The sequence below is a fragment of the Acomys minous genome (assembly GCF_964271855.1).
Source record: "Acomys minous genome assembly, chromosome: 11".
NCBI lineage: Eukaryota > Metazoa > Chordata > Mammalia > Rodentia > Muridae > Acomys > Acomys minous.
Window position 1 is genome coordinate 63,344,055 of NC_140492.1, and position 24,359 is coordinate 63,368,413.

The following is a 24,359-nucleotide window of genomic DNA, read 5'->3' on the forward strand; positions in this document are numbered from 1 at the left end:
TCCATAAATGATTTCCTAGTTGTAGAATCACCTGCAGGTCTGTGGTCTTTTTCCTGACCCAACACAGCTTTAAAATGCACTTCCTAGGGGAAATGCTTTTGTAAGAAACGGCCACTCGGTATGCTATTTCTCTCCCTTAGGTTTGGTTCGTTAATTTATCCAGTTTGAAAATGACAAGAGATGAAAGCCAGAGCAATTATCATGATGAGCTAGCTCTGTGCCAAAGGCAGACCTCTTCTGATTGTGGTGTTAAGAAACCATGTGCTGTTAGAAAAATAACTTGGAAATCTTGTGCTTTAATAATCCGGCAAATGCTGTTTTAAGTGATGTCATAAAATCTTTCACAATAACAGATGTGTGTCATATATATATATATATATATATATATATATATATATATATAAACACGTATGCATGCATACATACCTACATATACATATATGTGTATACACACACATATAAACAGCAGTATAAATAGTTTAGGAAATGAAATGCTGAAATGGTACTATTTTGATTGATGGGAGTCACTAGCTACAATTACAGCCTGCACTTCAAATGTTGGATTTATACCTTTGGCTGATATCACTGGAAGATGACATGCTCAGAAACTGCCACAGCTCTGAATGAATGTGAGCCAATGCCTTGAAATAGTTAAAGTGACCATGCTGTAGACATTTCACTTGGTTGTAGTTCCTTGGAAATCACAGTTCCAGGTCACCACCTGATTATAGTGAGCTGGACATACACTGCAGCTGAGACTCCACATCCATCACTGGTTCTTGAATGGCTGGTGTGATCTTTCTCAGCATCTTCCAGAACGAATGCGCAAACCCATTGCTCTAGTCAGGGGCACTGCCAGAAAGGGGGTTTGATCACTCAGTCTCATTGCCTGATGGTGCCTTTTTTTTTCTTCCTTGAGTGACTGCAAATTGTGCCACCCAGATTCCCATTTCTTCAGGCTGCAGAAAATCTAATCCCCTTTAGGCTATGCCGTTGATTTGTCAGTATACCTGACAGGATCCTCTGTCAGCTTCTCTCATTTCTTTCAGATCTCCCAAAGGTTTCGATTTCACTTCGACAGCACATCCCAAGTGCTTTGCTCTGACCTCCAAGTCTCTACAAAACTTGTACTAAAACTTCTTTTCAAACTTCTTTTTCCACCATGATTCTTATAAATCCATAATCAGATCTCCGAATTTAACTCTCTAAACACTTTAAGTTTCTCTTACTGTCCAACACTGTATATTACCTGGTCTTTTCTGACACGGTTCTTAACCTTCTGATCTTGGAAGCAAGCTACAAAAATGTTGTATCAGCAACTTCTTTTCCGAAAGGGTTTTAGAATTTATCTCTTTACCCTGGATGTGTTTCTCCCATATATAAAACCGATTGTCTATAATGAGCAGTTAGAAATCACTTAGTCACTGACAATTGGCATTAGTAGTTTCTGTCAGTAACTGCTGTAGCAGTTGTTGTCAAAATGCTGCAACTGTAGACTGATGTCTTATGTTCTCTGTGGCCCAAGGAACTAATTGTCCACACATTTCTAATTTGTCTTCTCTAACATAAAATCTTGTTTCTGGCCAAATGAGTGGCTCTCTGACTTGATAAATGAAGCCAATGATTATATATATATATATTCCTACCTTAGCTCATACCTTCCAGAAGATAAAGGAGGAGCATCCACTCTACCCCTAGATCCCTCCTGGCTTTCCCATCTTCTGGAAGATTCCTATTCAGTCTAGACCAAATAGAGCAGACAATCTGAAAGACACATTGTGCCTATACTACATAAAACTACTATCTAGCTCTCTTAATAAGTTTAGATTCCTAGCTATATAAAATTATCAAATGATCTCTCAAGGAATTACAGAGAATTGGGTGGGTGCTTGAAAACAGGTCTTATTTAGAATAATTGCTATTTAATTATATTAAGGATGAGACAGATCTTAGAAATCATAGAGTATTCAAGGAGAAGAGAGCCCTAAATATCAGTCTTACCTCATCTGAGAGACAGATACAAAAGAAGTAAAGTTAATTTGGCACAAATGGGTCCCACCTCAAAGCACGGAGGTGGCCTGTCTCTTGGCCACACTCCTGGGTCAGGGAGTAATCTTAAGAACTGCGAGTGGAAGATGAGCTTCTAAACCTTAGAACTAAAGCTTTTCCTACTTACTTGAAAGAGTTTCATTAATTCTCATCTTAGTTATGTTTTTCTTTTTCTTTTTGCTTTAACAGCCAATAACTTATCATGCCCAGAGCAAAACAGTAAGATTGTCCTACTATAAACAGGGACTACAGTCTGAAAAATCAGGTTTCCCCAGAAACATTATAGTACTATTACAGATATTTAAACTTAAATCTGATAAAAAGGCAAAAAAAAAAAAAAAAAAAGAGGTGAAATGATTTGCTAGAGAGGAACTATTATTGAGATAAAAAATGTCTGTGACTAGGAGAAAAGGTTGATGGTGAAGCAAAGGGTTTTCCTTTCTCAACAAGTAGTGTGTTTCCTTGGTGCATTAATAAGTTGCAGCATTTATATTTCCCCAGGAATGCTTTATGCAAAATAACTTGCTCAATATAAATGTCTGCTAATAGGCCATAGCTCATAAAGCTATGGATTATCTGGGTACATCAACAAAGGGAGTATAAAATTATACAGCAAAACCTCCTGGTTGGATGAGTTATCCAGAATGTAGTTTAGGACTTTGGAAATGGAATATTAATTCACAGTTTTGAAGTGTCAAAAGGTAAGCCTGTACCTGAATGTTTTCTGCACACTTGGCAGCATATTACTTTTTGGGATAAAGACATAGAATAAAACTTAATATATTATAAGATTATGTCTTATATGCATAAATATTCAGATTATTGTATAGACCTGCCTGATTTCTGATTTGACAATTTTTATTTTAAAATAGTCCATGGTTTAAGTTTTTACCATAAGTGTATAGACAGTTTCTTTAATGCACCATGCATAGCTCTGGGGCCATTGGGAATCCAAACATGGTGACTCTTTGATAGGTTCATTGTGTATGGGGGAAATGCATACTCCCTCTGGCATGATGTTCACCAAACATCTGACTTTTGAAGTGCAAACACAAAGTGAGGTCTAGTCTAATAAAGGACAAAAAAATCAAAAAACAAAACAAGCAAACAAAACAAAACAAAAATCCACAAAGGTTAATCTGAGATTAAATGTTTGAAATGTTTTAAAAAGAGATGGCACTAAGTCAGGAAGTAAGCAGCCTAGGCTTGGTGGGAATTATGAGCAGAAACAAAGGGTTCAAATTAAGCCTGGGACAGAGAAAGTCAATCTCCAACACTGAGGAAGAGGCTACAGAATATGGTAGGCATTTATATATGTGTGTGTCCGTTCATGTCTGTAATGGAAGTTTAAAAACTCAGTTATGTTAAGTAACCATGTTTTTGATTGATTTAATCCTGAGTGTGGGATTTTAGTTTAGGCTTTAGTTTGTCCATAGCTACTAATTTCATGCAGGTCTTAGTCTTTGCCAGCTGCAGTTAGCTAACAGAGTTTGCCATTAGCTGGGCAGAAAGGGGGTGCAAGGCGGGAGGGGGGAGTAAGAGAAGGGGGAGGGAGGGAGGGAGAAAAGGGGAGGAGGGAAGGGGGAAGGGGAAGGGAGATGGGGAGGGAGAGAGGGGGAAAGAGAGGGAGGGAGGGAGGGAGGGAGGAGGTGGAAGGCGGGACTTCCTGAGAGGGGTGGATTCTCGGAAGGAGAAGGAGGAAGACCTTTTCACCAAGAGACACAGAGGGAGACATAGGTGCTTGTGGGCCTGGGAGGATAGCTGGCCATGCAGCTGGATGAAGCATGGTTAATGGGTTAACTTAGATGACCTCGTTGACAGCCTGTGCAGCTAAATGGCCAATCAGATTTTTATTGACAGTTGGTACATCCATACAACACACAAGGTATTTCTCCACACAATGAGCCCTAAGAAAATGGAATTTCCACAGGTGTCTCTTTCTATAAGACAGAAAAATATGAGATCCTGGTAGCCAAAAAGGAATAGAGGGGCGGGGCTTCCACTCAGTTGTGACAATATGTCAGCCTGATCCCCTTGCAGGAGAGACTGGAGATGAGACAACAATTGAGGTCAGACTCCATTTTAACAAGGATTGTGTGACTGTGCGCACTTCCTGACTTCTTTCTAAGCCTGAGCCTCATGTCAAGACCCTGAAAGTGAATTTGACAGGTTACTGGACTGTTTTTTTTTCTCTTCCCAGTATGATGACATGGAATAAGTGTCTTTTTATTTTTCACTGTCACTTACCAGTTTAGTTGGCTTATTGAAGATGAGTGGCCAATCCTAGGTTGTTGTTAGGACTACTAGTGCTGAGGTGCTAAGTAACACCATGGAGCATTATAGGAAAGGTGTGGTGAAAGAAAAGATTCTCAGTATATCCCAAGCAAGAGGTGTGTAGGAGCGAAAGGGAGAGGAGAGAAGAGCTGATGGGAAGAGAGGGGGAGAGAAAAGGAAAAGGGGAGGAAAGAAAAGGGAGGAGAGAGAGAGAGCGGAGCTAAGGCAAGATAAATCCTTCTAAGAAAGTCCCAAAACCATACCTTCCACAGTCCTATCCCCTCCCAATAGTCTATTTCCATTTCCAATTCAACAATGGATTAATCAACAAATGAAGGAAAAACCCACGTAGGCAGTTACCCCAAACTCCACTTCTAAATATTGCCTTGCTCATGGATCAAGCTGTTAATTCTGAAGCTTTGTGGAGACAGAGTGTGCTGGATGTGCTCCACAGGCAAACTTAAAAAACCCTGCAAAGCGATGCTGTAGCATGGAGCAATCCTGCCCTTTATCTTGTAGCTGATCAGTCGTGGAGATTCACTTGTATCACAAGCCTCCACTATGTTGGCTCTCTCCTTCCCTCAGCTTGTATTAAACTCAACCTATTATCATGTGTCGTTCAGTAATATGAGGTCCCAGTAATTGCATGGCCAAGTAAGGAGGTTCGTTCTTCTGATCTCATATTATTCTGCTCACAAGCTAAATTTCACCAAAGAAGCCCTCCCATCTTCATTCCCCCTCCTCCCCCCACACCGCTACTTTTCATCGTCCCTAGTTCATGTTGAAGACTGATTTTTTCTGGCAGCAGACAGGGCAAATAGATCTTGCAATGCAAAATCTGTCAGAAAACTCTGTGTCACATCTCCATAATGTGTGCATTTGTGACAACTCACTAAGTAATTTATTTAATAAGGAGATCCACTTGAGTGGTTTCCATAAAATCTAACCTCATAGAACTCTTAACACTGCAAAATTCGTTTTTACTAAATCATGGAATATATCAACAGTATTGACTCATGGTGAGACCCAAAAGAACAAAGGTCCATATGTCTCTTGCTGGGACCTTTTTTACATTAACTTGGCTATGTTTTGGCTAAATAGATGATTGAATAAAGGAATCTGAGAATTAATTCCTTTTTGGGGGCCTTGTATTAGAAGCATTTTCTCCTCTAAAATTGTCACTAACTTTGACTTGGAATGTTAAAGGCTTTGAGTATACATTATCTAAATCAGTAAATATGACAGACACCCTTGTATCTCTCTGTCCAGGTAGAATTTATAGTGGTATCTATACGGAGCTTTACATGCCAATCATTTCCATGGCCATTAATGCATTAGTCACTTCCTTTATGCATAAAATCAAAATTACAGGAAGCCCTCAGATTAAGGTTTTTGTACCATACCTTACTAAACCAAGCTAAAGATTAGAATAGAGTCATTGGTACTACGATTCCATACCACCAGACTAAGCCACTTCTTTGACTTGTTAGTAGGCTGAAGGATAAATGCTCTCTAGAGGCACTGACATTTAGGTACTTAGTCCCCAGTTGGTGGTGATTTGGGCATGTGGGGTTTTGAATAGGAATGCCCCATACACTTGCATACTTGGTCTCCAGCTGATGAACTAGTATGAAAGCATTAGAAGGTGTAGTCTTGGTGGAGTAGGTGAGGCTTTGCTGGAGGAGGTGTGTCTCTATGGGGGGGGTCAGTTTTGAGGCTTCAAAAGCCTATGCCAGGCCCAGTGTCTGTCTGTCTGTCTGTCTGTCTGTCTTTCTCTGCCTGCTGCCTATAGATTAACAATGTTAAACTCTGAGCTACTGCTCCAGCAGCCCGTACGTCTGCTTCCAGCTCTAATGATAATGGACTAACCCTCTGATAAACCAGACTGCCTCCATCTTAAGCTTGAAAGCCATCTTAAAATAACACCAAACTCGATTCATTCCTGTTTATCATTAAATCAGTTTCTCAAGGATTGGGCTGTGCCCCTCCTCTAACCTTAATGACAAATTGTTCTATACTGTCTAGTCCAAGAAATGGCAAAAATGCCTTTGTTTCAAGAGGTTATTATGACCAGCTTGTTATGACCACCTAACCTTATCACTACTTTGCAAACATGTCTTTATTTTAGGATATTGTTATGACTAACTTGATGTGCTTGTTCTGTGCTTCTGTATTTGCCTGCAAAATCCCCCATTGGAAACTCCCTATTCATGAACTACATAAACCCTTATCTTACCCAGGTCCAATGTCACTGCTGCTCTCTTGAGCCCAAAACGTTAGGGAGAGACAGGCTGTATATACAAATAAAGAAAAACGTTGCTTCAATTAATTTAGCCATGATGATTTATATCAGTGGTCTTCCTCCTTAAATCTGTGGGAGTAACACAAGCCTCTAGTTAAATGCTTTCTTTAGAAGAGTTGCCTTGGTCCTGGTGTCTCTTCACAGCAATAGAACAGTAACTAAGACAGGGAGGTCTTATGGGGAAGTGAAGCCTTGCTGAAGAAAGTACATCACTGGGGTCAGGATTTGAGAGTTTATAGTCCCATATGTCTACTTCCTGCTTGGGGTGAAAGAGGTGAGCCCTCAGCTTCCTGTTTGGCTTTCATGCTGATCTCTTGATGGTATGCTTTCCTGCCGTGGCAGTCTCTTCTCCCTCTGGAACTAGAAGCCAAAAATAAATCCTTTTACAAATTGCTTTTGGTCCTGCTGGTTTGTTTGTTTGTTTGTTTTCACAGCAACAGAAAAATAACTAATACAACCTGAGAAATTAGGATTAAAGAGATAACAGATAAATTAGTTCAAAGGCCGGCTTAAAGGACATTATGAAGTTTCCTCCATCTTCTCCTCATTCAAAATAGGTATCAAGAAGCAACCTGATGTTGAACAACCTATTCTTCTTTTCACACTATCCTCCCAATGTTATAATCAATCCCATTATATTCTAAACAAACCAATCTCTTTTGTTTGGCTCTTGGGACCAGCTATTCTGTGTGAAAGAATCAAGTGTTGCTTGGTAACACCATCTTAGAACTTTACATTGCTGTGATTTTTATCCTTTGACACTTCTTAGAATGGATGTTGCATCCACCCGTTTCGGCAGAGACCTGATAGCTACCTCCCAGTTCAGTTGACAGTCCCTTACTTCTGGTGCATCTTTTCTATAAATTGTAGCAGTGCTACAGGGGAAAAGGAAGAGAAGCTGAGAATTTCTTCTTTTCCTAGTACACGCCAAAACTGTAAATAAACCCATTTCCTTTACCAATTCCTGTCTCCAGGATATTTCTGGAGAGCGTCTGGCAACTGATCTCAGTTTCTGCAATCGGTATAGTTGAAGTTTTGGGTAGGAGATGGCTGAGCTCCTCCACACACTTAGTCACTGGCCACCTTCCCTAGAGGCTTTTCCTTGTTTCATTGGAGTTCTGTTCTGATATTGGGGTATTGTTCCTCTATGCCATCGTTGTTAAAGATGACCCTGAACACATGTCCCCTGCAGATGCTTGAACTTTGCTTTTCCCACTACCCACTATTTTAATATTTCTGGACTCAAGACTTCAGGAAAATTGGTGAAAGGTCCCTTTAACAGGCCCAAGCATTGCAAATATGTAGCCAGCATTTACTCTCCCCTCTCTCTTTCCCTCTCCCTTGCTAGGCCTTTAGATAACATTCCTAAAACCAGCTACCCAGGTCCATTCCCTTATTCCATCACTTCCTTATGCTCCACTCATCCCTGAGGCTGATTGGCAAGGTCCAACTATGTAAACAGCAATGTCCAGCAATCAAAATGTAATATCTGCCTATACTGGCTAGCTGCCCAATCAAAACTTCCCAATTCTTCCTAGCAGAGAAGCCCTTTTTCTGATTAAAACCCCCCTCCTGCAGACAGACCTGCTGCTGCCTTTGCCCAATTCAGAGGCAGCCCCACTTGCCACTCCAGGGTAATAAATCCTCTTAGCACGAGAGAATTTGGTCTCTGGGTGTGTTCTGTGCTGATTCAGTGGCCCCTTCAATGAGTGTATTGGGAAAGGGGGTTGGGTGTTCCTAGGGATCACACTGGATAAAGGAGAATTCTTTACCTTTGTTCACTGAATAGTTGACATTGCTCCATGTTTTGCATTCTGATTTTCCAAAGATCCCTGGGGCCTCTTCCGATAATGCATGCTAATTAGGCATCTCCCCAGGGCCCCTAGATGGTTTATGCTAAAAAGATGCAACAGGATGAGGCCACAGCAGAATGCTCCAGGGTTTTTCAGATTGAGGCAATGAAAGCAGGCTTCCTGAGATGGCAGCTTCTTTCTCCCAGAAGATACTTTGAGGAGAAATGAAGGAGACAGGAAGGTAGATATGTAAACACACACACACACACACACACACACACACACACACACACACACACCACAGCCAATAGGAAAGAGAGGAAGACCCAGGAAGACTCAATCCAGAATCTCTTACCATGAGACCTCGATTGTGGGATATTTGATCCCATTGTGATCCCTGAGATTGTGAATTGTGAAAACCTGCCTTGTGCTCGGTGTGATTGAGTCCTAGCACACACCTTTAACCCAAGAGCTTTCTGTACACAGGACTTAATAAAGTTAACCCTACGTCAAGAGCAAGAAACCAGCTGGCAGGCACTAAAGAATAAGAGGGACTTTGAGTTGAAGGATATTTAAGACTGTGTGTAGAAGTAGAAGGAGCTATTTAGCTTTTAGCTCTTTAACACTTGAGCTCTTGAGCTCCTTGGCCTACGGCTTTGAGTTAGCAAACCTTTGGCCTTGAGTTTTTTGGCCTTTTCCTACTGGGCTGTCAGCTGAGCTAGTGGGCCTTTTGGGCCTTTTCAATAGAGAGGAGAGTTGAGTAGGAAGTTGAACTGGGTCCTTCTCTGCCTCTCTAAGCTAGCAGGTTTTCACCCCCAGCATTTGGCTCCTGAGTATTTATTGGTAAAATAGAATAATTGGGTTTTTCTTATAAAACAACAGGCCCTTCCACTCCTGAGGGGATGTTGCTAAAAGTTGTTACTTTCATTTTCTCCACAGTTTGTTACTCCTGGGTAACCACCTGCAACCACTACAGTTTCTCCTGATAGTCTCAGTTGGATGAGCGTCTAGAACGTGTTTCACTGATATGACATGTGATTGGGTCAGCCATATACAACAAATTCCATAGACTGCTGAGCACTGAGATGTGTATCTCAGGTTGTCAGTGCATGTGTTTTCTTACATTTGGAGAGAATGCCACTCTGATAACTTCCCAGACCTTGAGGTATGTTGTCCTATGATTGATACTAATATGTATCCTGTTGAATATAATAAAACTGAAACCACACAAATAGTGTTTTTCTGGTTTTCAACAGTCTAATTAGTATATTATCGAACCCTTTTAGTTAGTTTTAGACACTCTGGATTTCTAGCCAGCTGGTCAGTGAGGATGGTTGGAGGACCCTGAGCTTGTGCCTGACGTCTGAAGTTAGGACAGTATTATAGTAGACTGAGCCATTAGCCCATGAAGTTTGACTCACTTGATGAGTTGATGTCTGAGCTCACTGTATCTGTCATGTTTTTCCCAGGGTGAATTATAAATCCTTAGGAAGCTTAGTCCCAGGGTCATAATATATGTGCCAAATCCTGGCATGTGCTGTATCTTACTTACCTCATCCCAGAACTCTCCATATGCTGTGATGATGTATGTACAGAATCCAGTGTATTCCCAGGATAGGAATGTGATGGAGGAAAGATCACAGCAACCAAAGAAGCGGGGCAGCCATAGGAGTTTATCCATAGCTGGTAGCTATTAGCTATGGAAGGTTTGGTGGGTGGTAGACCATTTGTGGAGCATTTGAGAATCATGATATCCATGGCAACAGTTTTATTTTCATCTAACACATGAAGAATCTGGCCTCTTGGAATCTAAGGAATTTATTTCTGGAAGTGAAAAATAAAAAGCTACAGGTCAAGGAAGAAGACACTGTTGGGGTCGGTGGGTGTGGGGAAGCAAACAAGCAGGCAGGTGGGCAGGCAGGCAGTTCTAGAAACGCATATGGATAAGCACTTGCGAGGCAGAGGCAGGAGGATTGGACATGTTCCTACAGTGGCTAAATTTGATTTGTGAAACAGAGTACAGGGCATCTTTACTCTTTATTACTCTTTTCCATGGACGGATGTCAAACTCTGAAGAAAAGATAATCTAAAGAGCTGAAGCTGTCACTCAGATGGCAGGATGCTTGCCTAGCATCCATGAAGCCCTGTGTTTAATTCTTTGTTCTGATAGGTGAATATTTAGGTATCTCTGAGAATAACTGAGAGTAATAGGACCTTTATTGGGGAGCTAAGGTCCCCACAAACCTAAGGATCACCTAAGCTGCCTTCCTTGGGCGAGTGGCTTTTGGGCTTTTGTCAATTCAAAGAATGAAATTCATGGCCTACAGAGGGTTAATTTTAGAGAGGAGTTTGCTATAGGTGAGAGCATAAAAGGGAAGAAAAGGAGGGGAGAGATGCACACACACACACACACACACACACACACACAGAGGAGAGAGATAGAGATAGAGATAGAGATAGAGATAGAGAGAGAGAGAGAGAGAGAGAGAGAGAGAGAGAGAGAAGCAGATGACTGCTCTAAGCTTCCTTTACTAGGCAGAAACAACCTCTAGAAGACAACAAAGGAACAGGAACTAAACAATCTTGGGAGTCCTGGCCTCCTGCAAGCACATGCCCAGAACTGCAGCTTTGGGATCCTTGTCCTACTTGGCCACTTCCTGTCTCCCTTTCCCATCAGTGCAGTGTAAGCCCAATGGGCACTGTGCAGCACTCCTGTCTGCCCAGAACTGAGAAGTGGGGGCAGGGCGATCAGAAGTTCAAGGTTGTCTTAGGCTACACAGCGAGTTCAAGAGAGCCTGGGTTACACTGAGAAGCTGTCTCTAAAACTGACCTAGGAAGAGCTTGTTTACACCGTGTACTCTCTCCGCCCATATAGTCCCACCTTATTTTTAATACTCCTATTTAATACAGATTTTAGATATAATTTACATTAAGACAGTTTTTTTTTTGGTCAGTTGTTTTATATAACTTTTCTTGGGAAGACCTAAGGCAAAAGCAATGTCTACTTGTTTTAGATGAGACAGCAATATCAGGTAAAGTAAAGATTCCAAGGTGCCTAGCTTAGTTAACCAATGCATTCATGGAACTTGCTTATGTGAGTATGAGGGGAGCGCCACTTACAGGGGTGGCTCTAAAACAGATGGATCACCCAAAATTCTCACACACAGCTTCACCTAATCCCACCTTCAGTCAGCCTCCCACTACCTCTGTATTCTAGGATTTCTGAAACTGTGAGCTTCTGTGGCAGAATTCCATTTGACCGGTGACAGGTGGGGCTTGATTCCCAGGCAAGCGTCAGGTGGCCCTCTGCAACCAAACATGTGGGGAGTAGTCGGTAGGCTCCTGCTTGTTAAGGGCCTCACGTAGGTAAACCTTACTTCTCTATTTTGAGGCTAATAGCTGTGAGGCTCAAGGACACATTCTGTAGCTGTCATGGAGAGTTTTAAGAATTAATGAGAAGTTCACACCTTTGAAGAAAGGCTAGAATTAAAGACTATGTGGCCTTGAGAAAAATCTCTTCTTTTCAGTGCCAGTTTTATTCGTGTGTGTTAAGTTGATGTAGTAATAGAATTTCCTTCTTGAGGCTACTGTGGGCTGCAGCTCCCTAGCACACTGAACACCACATAACAAGTATTTAGGAGTAATTAACATTACACCTTGGATGTCAGCAATTATTAGTGACTAATAGCACTCAAGTGATTCAGCTATTTCTGTTTAATAAAATACATACTTAAGTAATAAAATCAGAATAGGGGGAAATCAAATGATGGAGGGTAGAGCATGATGCTAAGTGGTGGCAGCACAGATTTGTATTTTCAAGGAGGAGTTCTCTGAATAAACATGGAAGTCTGCTCAAACAAGGCTTATCTTCATGGGGTCCTCCAAGCCATCATAGAACACAACAACATCACTAATAAGATAGAAATAAAGAGTTCAGATCTTTAGGATTTGAAGACAGAAATTATTTCGTTAGCATCAGCATATGTAATAGTTTGTGCTATGTAAATACAAAGAAATATAAATTTGGATTGGAACAGAATCAAAGTTGATCATTTGAGGCAGTAAACACACACACACACACACACACACACACACACACACACACACAAAAAAAAAAAAAATTAAGATTTTGGGAGAATACATTCCACTGCAGTTACTAGGTAGGAAAAGGCAAGAGCCAGGATCCTTTCCCCAGCACCACTCAATTCCCCCAGCAGCTACAATGTCATGAATAAGTAGGATAAATGTTTCACACTGAGCTTTGGAGTGCACAGAAGAAAAACAAGGTTGCATTACTAGGAATAGCAAAGAGCTACTTTAAATTACTCTGTGTCTCAAGGACACAGTGAGTGTGAAGAGGTGAAAAGCCAGCTGACACTAGAAAAACAGACCACTCCCACAGCAATGGCAGTTGAGAAGAGCACTTTCCTACCTGCCAGAGCTCAAAAGCTATTAAGCAGCCTGATCCCTTTCCTCTGGTAAAAATACATGTGAGTGCTGGGTCCTCACACCATTTGTCAAAGCCACAAAGCAATTAAGAGCATAAGGGAGAAGAAATTTTTTAAAAATTAGAATGCATTAATTATAACATTTATTAGACACCTGAGTGGCTCACTAAATTAGTTCATGGTTACTTTTAGGAAAATAGTACCATGATCTAGAATATTGGTACATTCGATGGCAAACTAAAAAAAAATTGATTTGGATAATAGGACTTATCATCATAATAATAACCATCAGAACTCTTGTGTGTTGGGGGAGGGTCTCTTTGTACAGTGGTAGATAACATTTTCTTCACTGGAAACACACCACTAATCTTGAATTTGTTTATTAGCACTTGTATCATAATATCTAGAAAAATAAATATGTCATCTACCTTTGTCTAATCTTTCATGGAAATGATTATAAATATTTTTTAAAAATTAGAAAGTGCAACCAATAAAAAAAAACCCTACTTTTTAATTCAGAGGTGGACTGTGAAAGAAGCTAATCAGGTTTTAGTTGGGGGGGTCTCTGTTGGTTTGTTTAAAATGTGTTGTTTCTCCAAATATAAATTAATTCATCTTTATCAAGAAGGAGGATATGCACTTTGGAATTCAACAGGAAGCGAGTGAAGAGCACTCAAAGGCGAATATGAAGAGACTATTTACCTGGAGCTTGCCACAGCAGGAAAATCATCACAGTGTCACTTGTGGCTGGCACTGACTCCATGGCAATCGCTACAGTGCCAGCTCTTTGCAGAGTAGCAGCAGAAGATCATAGCTGTACCACCATGAGAGAGTTGAAATGGGCTGAGTGGAAACGGAGCTTCCTGTGTGGTCGCTTAAGGCATGCATTTGGCTTTTTTGGATGGTCCTAGGTGAAACTGGAACAAAAGTCAGGAGAGCTGTTATGAGTTAACGGTTGGCTCTGGTATGCTGCTGCAGGTATGTTTGCTCCATGTCTTGGATTAGGTGTGGAGTCCATGAGCTGGTGACTGCAGGGAGTTGATTGGATTGGGTGTAGACTGTGGCCAGAATCTGTCTTTTATGTAGGCTCTCCAGGAGATTTTCATACTCTGTTTGCTGTGACAGAATCTGCAAAAGTAGGACTGATAATCCTCAGAAATGTGTCAATAGAAACCTACAGAATGGGCAGCGGCAAGTAGCCATGACGCTAGCAATTATGTTATGTATTGCATTTCTTTAAAGGATTGGAGCCCTAACTAGAAAGAGGCAAAGGCTGAGCAATGCAGCAGTCCACAGAGTGAATGCCTCTCCAGGGTTCTAGGGAGTGTATGCAGTGAACCCCCTTTCACTGCTTTAAAGATCTGAGGAACCCCATAGCACTGGAGAGTGCTCAGAGAAGACTTTAGTTTTGTCCAGTGACGAGACCTTGCTCCTTTTTATCTCTCTCTTTTCTTCCTCTCTTTCTTTTACTTCCTTTCTTGACAAAAAGAATAAGAAAAAAATGTTTTCAAAAATCTACGTATTAAATAAAATTCTAGAGGATAGGAGTAATGTTGCTCCTGCAGACCAGCTCCAGAAGCAGTGAAGAGGAGAGAAGAGAGGTGGATCCGAAGTAGGGAGAATTGAGCAGGTGATCATGAACAGCTGGTTAAGGGAAACCAACCGTTGGGTAAACAGCAAGCTAGAGGAAGTAGGTGGTAAGATATGCTGGCCAAAGCCAGGCTAATTACCAAGGGGTCCTTTATTGTAAAGTATCTGTAAAGCATGACATTCCAAGGCCATATTCTATTGCTATCAAAGCAGATTCTAATGAAATGTTTCTACAGGTAACAGTATCTAGCCAGGTACTGTTATGTCAAGGTCATAACTTTCCTTCATGCAGTTTCTGCTTGGGTGCTCAGTCAGAGCAAAAAAAACTCTATCATTGTCTCAAGCCTTTGGCTAGATGCCCTCTTTGTACATTCTCTGTGGGGAAAAAAGTTTCCCCTGTTTAAATTTTCTTAGGGCTGAGAAATAAAGAGAAAAAGACAGTTTTAGGAAAAAAGGCAGTTTTCTAGACAAAATTACACCTGGACCATACAAAATATTTAGGGGCAGTGGTGATTAGGCAGAGATCTTTGGAACTTTGTCAAGCAAAGCCTCAACAGCTGTTCTGCACGTCTAGAGATCATGGTGAACAGTCAGAGGTCTCACGAACTTTGGCAAGCAAAGCCTCTACTACTTTTCCTCATGTCTGTGACAGGGTAAGATCAATATTGGCGAGGAACAAAGAAAAAGCATAAATACTAGACATGGACTACACAGACTTGTTTTCAGATCCCCATTAGAACTGAAGAAGACTCGGCCTTAAGGAAATTGGACCTGAGAATCTCATTAGGGAAATAAGACAGGTGACAAATGAGAGGAAGAAATGAACAAAGGTAGAGAGGAAGCTGAAAACAAAACCAAAATATAAGCATTCTAGTTTTCCTCTCTGTGTATGTCTTGTTTTTTCTCTTCTTCCATCCACAGAGCTCTCTTGTGCTCTCTGTCTCTGTCTCTCATTTGTCTGTCTGTCTCTCCTGTTCTCTTTTCTTCTTAGCAAAGGCTCCTAAATTGATTTGTCTCACTACCACACGAGAACAGTGACCAGGAGATTCCTCTTTGTAAACAGCCACTGTCACCACCAGCAGTTTTTCTGACCTGTCATCTGTCTGAATTTCTCACCATTTTTCCAGTCCTCCCAAACCTCTCTCCCTGGATTCTACTGCTGCCTACCCTTCTGTTTCCACCCCCCTTTTAAATTAAATAACAAGTCACTAAAAGGACCTGGCACAATGGAATCATGACGTGAATGTGCCCTCTTTTTCTGTTTATTAAATTCTCCAACTACTGTACTTTTTACTGTCTACATTCTTCCTTCCTTATTTTTTTTGGCTTTTAATTGATGCTTTCACTCATAATTTAAAATGGGAAGTCATGAATTGATGCCTTTGTATCTATGCCATTTCTCCCAAATTTATTATGTTTATTATTTTCTTTTGCTTTTTTTAAAACAACTTCTTCAATATAATAATGCATTTCATAATATTGCAATGCATCTAAATGGTGTTCTGACCTGGGGCCCCATATATTCCCACCTGTAGCAATGATCCTTTCAACTAAACAAGTTCCCTATAAGTTTATTTTACTATTTAGGTTGTGTTTGTGTGTTAACATGGGCTATTTGTAGGAAGATATATCAGTTAAAATTGTGTGGCTGTGATTAATAAGCTTTGTTTTCCCTGGCTTAAATAAAAAGCTTAATAATTGCATCCTTAAAAAAAACAAGCCTTTAAAAATACTCTGCAGTGTGTAGGAGATAAAGGATGCTATTTAAAGTTTTATCATCATGTTCTAGAAAACAGTATAAATGTAGATGCTTTGCTATAAAATGTCAGAGTAAATATTTTAGGCTTTGTATACCTTAAGATTGTTGCTACTCAAGTCTTTTCTCATAGTGTGAAAGTCACCAAAGAAAACAAATAAAAGAACAAACATGAATGTTCTAATAAAACTTTATTAAAAATAGACAATGGATCAACTTTGGCTGGAGGGCTTATGTTTATTAGTCCCTTTCTCCTCAATAGGATGACTATACTTCCAAAACCCACACTTTAGTCCGTCTGGAATGGCAGTGTATATTGAAGAGAATTGGATGCTAAGAGGCAAACTTAAAAAGCTGGTCCTTTCTTGGAATCTTTCATCAGATCGGCATCTACAGTGGGCCACACATCCATGCACTATAACCTGGTCCTCTCCTTCCAGACACATAGCAGTACTGCACTCCTCATCTTGCCTTGCCTCCTAGCCAGAGACTGTCTAGAAGGCCACTCTAATTGGCAACGAAACTCATGTGAGAATGGTTTATGTGATCTGAGCTGGGCAGTGCGGAGCTTTTTGTAGTCTTTTTCTTTTGTCACCTTCTCCAAGCACATTCCAGATCAAAACTGTACATGCCTCTGCTTACACCATAGACACATTGAACCAAGCTCACAGTTGATGTTCCTCTTATGAAATGTGAATTGGAGACATCTATATTCCTTTAGTCTACCTTTACTTGGCAGTCATTTTCTACTTCAGCAAAAGCCAGCCTCTCCAAACAAACAAACCAAACAAAAAACAAATTTATACATGCAGAAAGAAAAATTTGGCTTCTAATGTGTACTGTAAAATAGTGGTTTGGCCTGTGGGGCATCATCTTCAACATTATCATTATGTTTGTCTTAGACAGGACTTCTCAAATGCTTGTATAAACCACCTGAAGCAAGAACTATTGACCTAATGCTTATCAAGATTTCTGGGTGATTCTGCATGGCAGTTTTTTTATTTCTGTGAAATGTGGGTCCCCTCCCCCATGGGTCATTGGCCACTAGTCCCAAAGACAAAGGGAGAAGAAGTGGGATTTAAAGGCTGGGAATATGATGGAGTGACTTCTGGGAACAGCTTCAATGAGACAGCTCAACTTTATTTAGGATAACTAAGAGACTGTACAGGACAGGGTCAGTCATTAAAGCATCACCTAATAATAGGTGCCCAAGGTATATGTCTGATTCATTTACACTTGGCGGCATGGTCCTGTCATATGAACTGGAGCACAGTACCTAATCATCTTATGAGTGGTGGCAGGAGGGGGGCCGTTTTCAGGGAAGTTTGTGAAAGGTTATACTCCAGATATGGTTAGGCATCTGTGCCTAGAGATGCTTTCCAGAGAAGGTCAGGCAGAGAGTAGGAGGCCATGCAGGTAGGGGGAGTCCTCCACTGAGCAGAGAGTGATCCAGACATGGTGGACTGTGACCTCAAACAGCGGGGTCCTTCAACAGTGTAGTACAGAAGAAAAGGGGAGAGGGGACTGGTAAACCACATTTGGCTCAACGCACAGTGCATGCAAAATTAAAGAAAGAAAACGTGAAAGATGCTGCGTGTGTTGGAATCTGCTAGTGTACTTCAGTACCATGTGGACGGGGATACTGCACGTTCTGTGTACTGTTTGAAACAAGATTGTTATCACAAACTGTCACTCTTCAGTGCATATTTCTGGTGTATATATCTAAAAATGCATTCCTCTTTTACCAATTCAGAACATGCAGAGAACATCAGGTAGATGCATTCAAAACAGTTAGGTTTTAATTTTAACAGTTGCACAAACGCTGGTTTTGCTGTGCTGGCGAGCGTGCCATTGAATAACTTAAGAAAGCCTCCAGCCGAATGCCATCTATAGCTCTAAAGGAAAGATTTGTTGAAGTATCTCAAGTCTACTTGAACCCAAAATAAACCGAAATGGAAAGTTGAATCCACCATTCCTCTCTCTTATTTTTCCCAATTCTGTGAAAATGACAAAAAGTCAAACTTTGAAAAATCAAACATATATGCTAATCCTATCACAAATGCTATCTTAAATAAAAAAAGGGAGGGTGGGGAATGGCGGCTTAGTGAGAACTATGGATAGCCATCACTGTTTGAGTGCTCATTCTTTGCCTGAAAAATTCCTTTTGTTATATGTTGTGGAGAGACAGTAAATCCTATGCCACTGTCACACCCAAGCCTCATTTTTCTTATGCAAAAAGTCAGTCCGCCATCTCACACGAGCCACTATATATAATGTATATACATGAGTGTACAGATGAAGCAGTAGTATCCATGCATTAATTCATTTATCATAAACTATGACAAACATTTAAAAAAATAAACTATATACAAGCTCTGAAACAAAGGCGTGCCCTCAAATTGCTTGTGTTCTAATGAGATGAGTACAGGAATAAATAACCCCAGACCAATCTGATGATTGTTATAAAATAGACAAGCACAGACCATGTCTCTTCATGTCTCCCTTTAAATCATCCCCTTCTTCACCAATCAGTCATTATATGCATTAATAGAGTTGTCTTTCAGGCTTTAGTATGCTTCACCTCCAATATACCCTTCACCTGAACAAAGGCTGACTGCTGGAGATGCAAATGTGGACATTCCTTTGCCCAGTGTTGATGAGTACATCCCAGGCTGGTTAGTTGCCCAGTGTTGATAGGTACATCCCAGGCTGGTTAGTTGAGCACATTTTAGTAATCTGGCCTCTGGGAAGCGCTCTGATTTCATCTTTCTTTACCTGTCTAAGAACTTGATCAATTCCAGCTTTTTTCTGTTTTTTTTTTTTAAATATAAAACATGATTAGTCAAATCTGCCAGTTAACTCAGATTTGAGTTAACTCTACTTTCTCATCAAAGTAGAAATAACCATGCTTGCCATTCTGACTTGCTCAACATTTCTAGAATATTCACTTTTTGCTATTTATTTAGTATATACTTGTTAATCTTCCAATTATATACTTGTCACTCATCCAATTATAATTCCTTGAAAGGTTGTTTGCTCAAAACACTGTTTTAGGTCCAAAGAAGACTTGAAATACCTTCTTTGGAAATGCTAATATAAAGTACAGGCGATGAAAGTTATCATCACAGCCAGTATTCTCAACAGCAGTCACATGGCATGAATGAAGAAGAGAGACTGCAGTCTTCTTTCTTCTTCTTCTTCTTCTTCTTCTTCTTCTTCTTCTTCTTCTTCTTCTTCTTCTTCTTCTTCTCCTCCTCCTCCTCCTCCTCCTCCTCCTCCTCCTCCTCCTCCTCCTTCTCCTCCTCCTTCTTCTTCTTCTTTTTCAAGACAGGGTTTCTTTGTGTAGCCTTGGCTGTCCTAGACTCGCTTTGTAGACCAGGCTGTCCTCTAACTCAGAGATTCGCCTGCCTCTGCCTCCCGAGTTCTGGAGTTAAAGGCGTGTGCCAACACGCCCGCAGTATTCTTTCTTTTAGCTCAATATCTGTAGGACGCTTGGCAAGTTATTACGTCTGTCTGGGCATTAGCATCATATTTATTATGAAGAATCTACATTTTGTAACGTGACATTAGAAGTTAAATGACTAAATAACTACAATAACTTAAAGGGTAAATTTGCAGTGACATTATTCAGTAATATTATGGTTCAGATATGAAGTTTCTCCCCAGAAGGCTCAAGTATTAAATGCTTTTTTTTCTCAGCCTGATGGCTGTTACAATTATCTTATCTGTATGACCTAGGCAGCCAATAACTGATACAATCAGACTACAGTGTATTTTAAAGCTGCAAGCACTATGCTGGGAAGAATCTAAACTACTACTAATCTACTAGTAAACTAAAATAAACTACTTTAATCCTATGTCCTCATAACCTACATATGTCCCAATAACGTGCCAATCTGATCCTCCTCGGGCAGCTTCTTTCCACCTCCCTCCCTGCTCTTTCAACATCCCTTGGAAGCCCTGCCTTCCACTTCCTGTCCTTCTGGCCAGCTGATTGGCTGAACAGCGCTTTATTGACAACTGCTATAGCCACTCAAGGCGTTCCTCCACAAGTGGACCCAATCATTGAGGAGAGCTGATTGAATAATCAAGAGATGATTGGGATCATACCTCCCCTCATTGTGTGTTGAATTAATTTGACAGAACTCTAGGTGTTTGGGTCTAGTTGGTCACTGCAGTATGTCCTTAAGGGCTTTTCCTTATCAACCACCTTTGTCCCGCTGTATTCCAGCCACCATGAAGAGAGCACCCTCTCCCGACACCTCTTTCCACCTGATACTCTTGCTTACCTAAAGCTCAAAGGATTGAATGCAGCTGACCTTGAACCAAAGCCTCTGAAATCATAAGCTACAAACAGTTCTCCTCTTAAACTGTATCTGAGATATTGGTCAAAGGGACCAGAATCTGACATTACAAATGATAGCATGTTTTGTACTTTCAAGATCCCACTGTTTCGAGCATGGTGTCAGCCAGTTAGCACATGATCCAACAAGTTTAAGGGGTTTGCGTAGCAATGGATGGGTTGGATTTAGTTTTCAACTTCTTCAGGTTGAAATCCTAAGGGAAAGTCTCACTGTTAAGATATTTCTTGTGCCTGGAGAGGGGTGAAAATGCTGAAGAAGGAACCAGAGAGGAGGGCACCAGAAGCTCCTGTTGTTCAGCACACGTGCCAGGGAATTGGTGGCATCTACACATCTTCTAGTGGCATAGAATCTGCACTGTCACATGCAGTAACATTTCCCAGCACGTACAGCCCCAGAAGAGAGGACCTCTGTCTTTTATGTGAATAAAGTGATAATTTTTCTCAAGAGCCCTTGCCTGATTGGTAATTATACACACACACACACACACACACACACACACACACACACACACGGAAACTGTTTTCTTATAATCTCTATAACTGAAATAGCCTCTGAAAGCATCCATACTTTCAAAGTTAAGAAAAACATAAACAGAATTTTCATCCCTCGCCACACTCATTTGGTAATTATTACCACTTACTAATTTGACTTCTCTTCCTTATAGAATTTTTAAGTTAATCATAACAGTATACTAATTTTTTTAGCTCTAGTTATTTTTAGACATAGTCAAATATAAAAGTTTTTAATGTATCTTTCCTATACACATTGATCCTTCAGGAAAGTGATATTTCAATACCACCAACATTCAATCTGTTAATTCTCTAACATTCATCTTGACTAAGAGCCTGGTGTTGCTTTCTATCTGTATCTTCTGGGCTCTGGCTGCTGGGCCCCTTCTACCTGCCATCTGCAACATCTTTTATCTCCTTTGTGACTGCGCTGTCTATGGCATAGCATTTTCCCTCAAGTTTTCCTCATTCTGGCTACATCTGGTCTACCTCATGCAGGCAAAACAGTCTATCAAAGCAGCTCAAATATATTTGTAGGTGCCGAAGGATCATGGAGGCTCTTCTACACAGACAGCTTGGGAAGTAGAGTGAACAAGTCATTTGAATTACCTAAACCTGAAGAGTCTCCTAGGAATTGAGAATGTTCGTGTTAAGTCTGGGCTAGTGCTACAAAAAGCCAAAATGAAGTGTTCCTTCTCACCAACTGCCTCAGAGTCCATCACATTTATCTGGGGTGGGAGGGTCTAATGGTGGCGGGGACTAATACCCACTGTCTCCTTGACCTCACTATCTCCTCAGTATTTGTGACACAACTCTACTCCAATGTTTTTATCAGAAGATAGAACATGGGCAGCCCTGCCCCACTCTGTGTTCTGTAGGCTCGATAGAGTCTTTCTCCCACATTTCTTAGGAAGATACCTTCTGTTTTACTGTTTCTTTTTATAAACTTAAGGATTTTCTTAGTTTAGGGTTTTTTTTTTTTCTGACTCTATCCATTTTTTCCCAGTTTATGCTCATGGCTAGAATATGAGTAAAAAAAATCAATCTAGCTTTTTTTTTTCCCAAACAAAGAACTCTGGACTTAGAAGTATTTCAAAATGGTTTCATGTTGAACATATACCCATGGTTACAGAAAAAGTACCCATCACATACCTTATAATATAATGTTAAATTTCCTGTGGCTCTAGAGATAATATTATATTAACAGAGAAAAGGCTCTTGAAAAATGGCTCAGGGAAACTCTGTACTTGCTGCTTTCATATTGTGAACTGCTGGATGATGGACTGAGTATTTCTCATGATCCTCACTGGATGGTAGATGCCATGTGGCCAATTAAAGCTCCCAGAGATCTGTAAGGTTAAGGTCATGTGGTATACACCACATCTAAACTGTATCAAAGTGCTATGACTATACACGGTATAGGTATTGTAAGAGCTCTACACAGAAACGGAAGGACTTATTTTGAATAGCTGGTAGTAACCAGGCATGAGAGAGATGGCTAAATAGGTAGGAGTGCTTGCCTCAAGGCCTGGCCACTTGCGCTTGACCCCCTGCTCTGTGAGGTGGCAAGAGATAACTGACTCTTGTTGTATTCTGAACTCCACTGACAGGCTGCAGCATGTTTGTGTCTGCAAGTACATCACCCACACACACACTCACACACAGAAACACAGACATAGACACATACACACACTCAATAAGTACACTCACACAATGCACAAAATAAGTAAGAAAATACAAAAGAAAAAGAAAAGAAAGACATTAGACATGAAAATAGTCTTTTGTTTTCTGTTCCGCATGCTTTTCAGTATAGCACTCCATATCTTATGCCTACGGGTCTGAAAACTCCTTGAAAACAATGTGCCTTATGGGAGGGGCCTCATGACAGATCTTTTCTTTTCTTTTTTTTTTTTTTTAATGTGGTAGACAAAAAGACAGTGCTGGAAACATTGTTGGAAATTTTAGGGTTTGCCTCCTGCAAAATCTCTTAGCAATTGAACAATACTTTTCATTGCAATGTTAAGAAAATAAAAATAATACTATATATATGTATATTGTATAAATATTAGCATCAAAATAAATGTGAAATACAAATAAAGACATCTTTTTCTGACACGAGCTCTATCATGGCTCGTCCTGGTAACCGAGAGTCCTTCAGGAAAAAATGGAATATAAATGGTCAGCTGTTGACTTTTCCAGATTCTTTCTTTGCTGTGATTTGTGCCGACCCTGAGGCTCCCTGCTTCCTGACTCCCCATATACATCATAGACAATGTTAGAAAGGCCCAGCCCCTTGACCCAAAGGAGATGAAAGGGTTCTGTTTTTGGCTGAGCTCCCTGCAGGATTGGACAGGCCTTATCTTATAAGCAGCTCAGTGCGACTTCTTTTCCCCTAAGCCTGCTCCCGTCAGATTCTTCTGTCACAGCTGTTGATCTTTAGAACATCTTGCACCCAAAACTCTAACAGCATCTGCTCCCAGAGAACCCAGCCTGGGCTTGGATTGCAGGTGCTAAAAGTTGCTGTTATCTGGGTACCATGGTTTTGAACAAAAAACTTCCTCTTCCTATCCCCCTTCTTAAAAATCTAAAGGGATTATTAAAGAAAGCATTGGTCAAGAGAAATGACTGGACTATCCACAATTTTAAAGCAGTTAAGCATACACATGCAACTGTGCCAAATTTTGGTTACGAGCCAGGTCCTTCTGTATTTCTGGTTCCCTTCCTTTCTTTAGCACAGGGTTCCATATGGGTCTGGTTCATGTTCTTCAGTGATGTTCAAGTTATGGAGAGTCATCATGGTAGTTTTGTAAGATTTACACACAGTTCTTCAATAAAAGCTTTTTTTTTCTGGCTCATATATAAGTCCTCATCAGTTATATTTCTATTAATCTTTTTCATAATAGCTATTGCATAATCTACAAAAATGCTGAAAATTCAGATGTTTTTCCTTCAAATGCAAGTATGCTTGCCAACCTTAGAAACTTTAGCATGCGCACGTGCACACACACACACACACACACACATACACACACACTGTGTGAGAATACTGAGTATCTTCCACTTTATCTCTCTCAGGAGACCTTTGTTTTTGAGACAGAGTTTCTCTCTGAATCTAGCGCTCACCAATTTAGCTCGACTGGCTGGCTAGCAAGCATGGGGATTCATTTACCTCCTCCTCCCCAGAGCTAGGATTACAAGTACAGGAGCACAAAGGTCCTCATGCTTTTCCAAAAAGCATTTTACCCACAGTGCTATTTTCCTACCCCCTAGGAAC